Raw genomic sequence first — 5,255 nt, 5'->3', positions numbered from 1 at the left:
CTCAAACTTGAAATAAGAGTAGCTCGTAGGCTTAGTAGTCGAGTGAGTGATTGGAACTCAAAGTAATATAGCCCATAGGCTTAATGGTCGAGTGAGTATTTTCTCGAACGCGAAATAAGAGTAGCACGTAAGCTTAATGGTCGAGTGAGTGTTTGCTCGAACTCAAAATAATAGTAGCATGTATGCTTAGTAGTCGAGTGAGTGATTCGAACTCGAAGTAATATAGCCCGTAGGCTTAATGGTCGAGTGAGTGCTTGCTCGAACTCGAAGTAATCGTCGGCCCTTGAGCCTGTTTGCATAATAAGTCTCGAAATAGAGGAATTTATCTTGGATATAAGATATCGGTAAAGAAGAAATATTTCTTTGTAGGTCATTATACATGTGTTCATGTTTTGTGTCAGGTCTCGGGCCAACTATATGGGCATGGCTCGTTTGACCATTTTTCCCTTACAATTATTCCTGTTGAGACCATGTTGTCATGAAATAACGAAGTAACTTCATTGTATCAAACTCTTTCTTGTATCGAACTCGATTTATTCGATGGTAAAGCCCCCCAGTAATCGAGGTTGATTGTAAAGAAGCCTTGGATACTATTGAATTGTCCTCGGGTAGCACGTAGTTGTTGTTTCGTTAAAAACCTTGCCAGAAAAACCCGGTTGGGATAAAAACCGGTCTAAGGTAAAAAGATTGCAATGCGTACTTTAAAACCTGAGGTCTCGATGCCTTTAGTTGAACTCCTGCAATGAATTAGCATCAAATATATATAGATGAAAGAAGGGGGAAAACCATACCTTAACAATAATATCGTTTGAGAAGTGATATGTTACGGTTGTTTGGTAATGGTTTGCCATTCATCGTCCCGAGTTTATAAGACCCTATTTCCGACTATATCGAGGACTTTATAGGGTCCTTACCAATTTGGGCCGAGCTTTCCTTCACTAGGATCTCGAGTGTTGGCGGTGACCTATCTCAGGACTAAGTTCCCGATCCTGAAGTGGCGGAGGTTGGTTCTTCTATTGTAGTACCTTTCGATTCATTGCTTTTGCGCAGCCATTTGAACAAGTGTCGCCTCTCGTTTTTCATCTAATAATTCGAGGCTAGTACTCATAGTCTCGTGGTTTAATTCCTCCGATGCATGTCGAAACCTTGCACTAAGTTCTCCGACTTCAACTGGTATTAATGCTTCAGAACCGTACACTAAGGAAAATGAGGTTGCCCCCGTACTAGATTTTGATATAGTTCGATATGCCCAAATAACTTCGGGTAGGATTTCTCTCCATTTTCCCTTAGCGTCGTTCAACCTTTTCTTTAGGTTTTGAATGATAGTTTTGTTCGTTAATACGGCATGTCCGTTCCCACTAGGGTGATACGATATTGATAATATTTTTTTTTATTTTGTGGTCTTCGAGGAATTTCGTCACTTTGCTTCCGCTAAACTGTTTCCCATTGTCACACACTATTTCGGTGGGTATCCCGAATCGACATATGATATGATCCCAGATAAAGTCTATAATCTCTTTCTCTCTTATTTTCACGAATGCCTGTGCTTCAACCCATTTAGAGAAATAGTCAGTCATAAATTAAATGAACTTAGCTTTACCTGGGGTCGATGGCATAGGGCCGACGATATCCATTTCCCATTTCATAAATGGCCATGGAGATAGGATTGAGTGAAGTTTCTCTCTGGGCCGATGGATCATTGGAGCAAACCTTTGACATTTGTCACAATTTCGAATGAACTCCTTTGCATCTTTGTCCATATCGATCGAATAATACCCTACCCTGATTATTTTTTGGACCAATGAATCGGCACCAGATTGATTTTCACATGTACCCTCATGAATCTCATGTAGGATGTAGTCGGTGTCTCCTGTACCTAAGCATACTGCCAATGGTCCATCGAATGTCCTTCAATATAATGTTCCATCTGCAGTCAATGTGAATCGAGCAGCCTTGGTTCGTAGAGCCCTCAAACTTTTAGGGTCCGATGGGAGCTTTCCGTTCTCCAAGTATTTAATATACTTATTCCTTCAATCCTAGGTTAAACTTGTAGAATTTACCTCGGAATGACCTTCTTCGATCATGGATCTCGAGAGTTGAACGACAGTCCCTGAGCTTATCTCGTCTTCCTCGACCGGTTATCCCAAATTTGCAAGTGCATCGGCCTCACCGTTCTATTCTCATGGTACATGCTATAAAGTCCACTCTTTGAAATGGCGCAAAGTGACCTGCAGTTTGTCCAAATACCTTTGCATTCTATCCTCTCGAACTTCGAAGGTTTTGTTTACTTGATTTACCACCAGTAAAGAGTCACATTTGGCTTCAATGACTTCTACTCCCAAGCTTTTAGCTATTTAGGGACCTGCAATCATGGCCTCATACTCGGACTCGTTGTTAGTCAATCTAGTAGTTTTGATATATTGCCTGATAGTAGTACCCGTAGGCGGTAACGATGCCTAGCCTGAGCCCCTTCACGTTCAAAGCCCCGTCTGTGAAAAGGATCCATACCCCTGATGATGTACCTCATTTCAACAAGAGTTCCTTTTCGACTTCGGGTACGAGGGTTGGCGTGAAATCGGCCACGAAGTCTGCTAAAATTTGAGACTTGATGGTTGGGGGTTAATATTTGATATCGTACCCACTAAGTTCGACGGCCCATTTGGACAATCGGCCTGATAGTTCGGCTTGTGCAAAATATTACGAAGTGGGTGAGTGGTTAACACGCATATGGGGTGACATTGAAAGTATGGTCTTAACTTTCTAGAGGGGCTTATCAGTGCAAGTGCCAGTTTTTCTAAGTGTGGATATCTAGTTTCTGCTTCTCCTAAGGTTTGACTTTCATAATAAACAGGAAATTGCGTACCTTGCTCTTCTCAAACTAGGACACCACTTACTGCGATTTCCGATACTGCCAAGTACAAGCAAAGTTTTTCGTCTATTTTTGGATTATGAAGCAGTGGTGGGCTCGATAGATATCGCTTCAATTCTTCTAATGTCTGTTGGCATTCTGAGGTCCAAGCGAAATCGCTCTTATTTTTTAGTAGAGAGAAAAATTTGTGACTTCGATCTGACGACCTTGAAATGAATCGGCCTATGGAAGCAATCCGTCTCGTTAGCCTCTGCACGGCTTTTACATTGTCCACGATGGCGATATTTTTGATGGCCTTGATTTTATCGGGGTTGATCTCGATCCCCCGATTTGATACCATGAAGCCGAGGAACTTGACCGATCTGACCCCGAATGCATATTTCTCGAGGTTGAGCTTCATGTTGTATTTTCTCAAAATCTCGAATGTTTCCTTGGACTGGGGTCTTCTCTTTTGCCTCACCGGTCTTAACCTAGGGTCCAAGCTTAGACGATGCGTCGTTATATCTTGTGGGATCCTGTTATATCTAAATGGGACCAAGCAAAATAATCTACGTTATCGATAAGAAATTGAATAAGTTTTTTCCCTAGTTCGGGGGTTAACCTCGTTCCCAGGTATACCTTTCGTTCGGGCCAGTGCTCGATTAGTAAGACTTGCTCCAATTCCTCAATCATTGATTGGGTAGCATCGGAATCATCGGGAACCACGAAGTATCGAGGGATCCTTTGATCATCATCTTCATCGATCTTCTGGTTTTCTGGTTGGGTTAAAGCCGATGTCTGTGATTGCTATTTGGCATCTCGTTCCCCCTTCGAGCCCGAAACCATTGTCAATAAAGGCGAGGATATCAGAATTGCTTCTTCGACGGCAAACATTTCCCTTGCGGCTGGTTGTTCCCCGTGTACCGTTTTGATTCCCTCCAATGTTAAGAATTTAAGAACCTGGTGGAAGGTCGAAGGCACAACTCTCATATTGTGGATCCACGGCCTTCCAAAAAGGGCTTTGATCTCATATCGCCTTCTATTACGTGGAACTTCATTTCCTGGATAGTCCCGACCACATTTATCGGCAGGATTATTTCGCCTTTAGTAGTTTCACATGCCATATTAAATCCGTTTAGAACCAGGGTTGCGGGTACGATCTGGTCCTGTAGACCGAGCTATTCTACAACCTTCGATCTAATAATGTTTGTCGAGCTACCTAGATCAATTAACACTCGCTTAACTTTAGTTTTATTCATGAGTACGGATATTACGAGTGCATCGTTGTGAGGTTGCATGACTCCTTTTGCGTCTTCATCATTAAAGGACAAGGTTTCTATGGGTGCGTAATCCCAAGTTCGAGATCGCTTTTCTCTCATAGCCGATATCTTAGTGTGTTTAAGTACCGGCCCTTGAGGGGTATCGACCCCTACGGATGATCATGTGGATGACATGTTATGGTTCTTCCTGTTTATTTTGTTTACCGAAATCCCTATTTTTGAAATGGTTTTTGGCTCTGTCGCTTAAAAATTCTCGAAGGTTCCCTTTATTGAATAACCGGGCTACCTCCTCTCTTAGTTGCCTGCAATCTTCCGTTTTGTGCCCATGGGTGCCATGATATTCACACATTTGATTGGGGTTTCTCTGGGCAGGGTCGGTCTGCATGGGTAGAGGCCATTTAGTGTCCTTGATGCATCCCATAGCTGACATGATAGCGGATGCATCTACACTGAAGTTATACTCCGATAGTCGTGGTGCTTCCTTAGGTTCGGTATGCCTATCGAACCCATTTCTGTTCATCAGTCCCCGAGATCCTTGGCTCCGATCATTTCTCTTTTTGCCTCGTACGGGGTTACGTGAAAGTTCGCTACCCTGACGATCTCCGTTGTATGGACGGTATCGATCCTTGCTTGACCTTGGTACTCGATCGGTATCCCTTTTAAAATCGGACCCGGAACCCAATTGGTCATCTTCGACCCTTATTTTAGATTGATACCGATTGTGCGGCCCAAGTAATAGCTAGCTATTCAATCAGGTTATGTTTTAGCCGCTATGAAGCCATCGAGCTCCGTTCGTTCAGACCTTGAGTGAAATCTTAAACGGCCTAATCGTCTTTGACTGGTGGTAGATCCATTCTTCCATTTGGAAACAAGATACAAATTCTCTTAGCATCTCATTATCCTTTTGTCTTACTTTAAATAGGTCTTACTTCTGTGTCTCGACCTTTATGGCCCCGACATGTGCTTTTACGAAATAATCTGCAAGCATAGCAAAAGAATCAATAGAGTTAGATGGTAAATTATGATACCATATCATTGCCCCCTTTGACATGGTTTCACAGAATTTTTTCAATAATACAGATTCGATCTCATCATCTTCTAGATCGTTTCCTTTAATGGCACATGTG

The sequence above is a fragment of the Nicotiana tomentosiformis genome, chromosome 7, assembly GCF_000390325.3.
Source record: "Nicotiana tomentosiformis chromosome 7, ASM39032v3, whole genome shotgun sequence".
In the NCBI taxonomy this organism is placed as follows: domain Eukaryota; kingdom Viridiplantae; phylum Streptophyta; class Magnoliopsida; order Solanales; family Solanaceae; genus Nicotiana; species Nicotiana tomentosiformis.
This window is presented reverse-complemented; position numbering follows the sequence as displayed.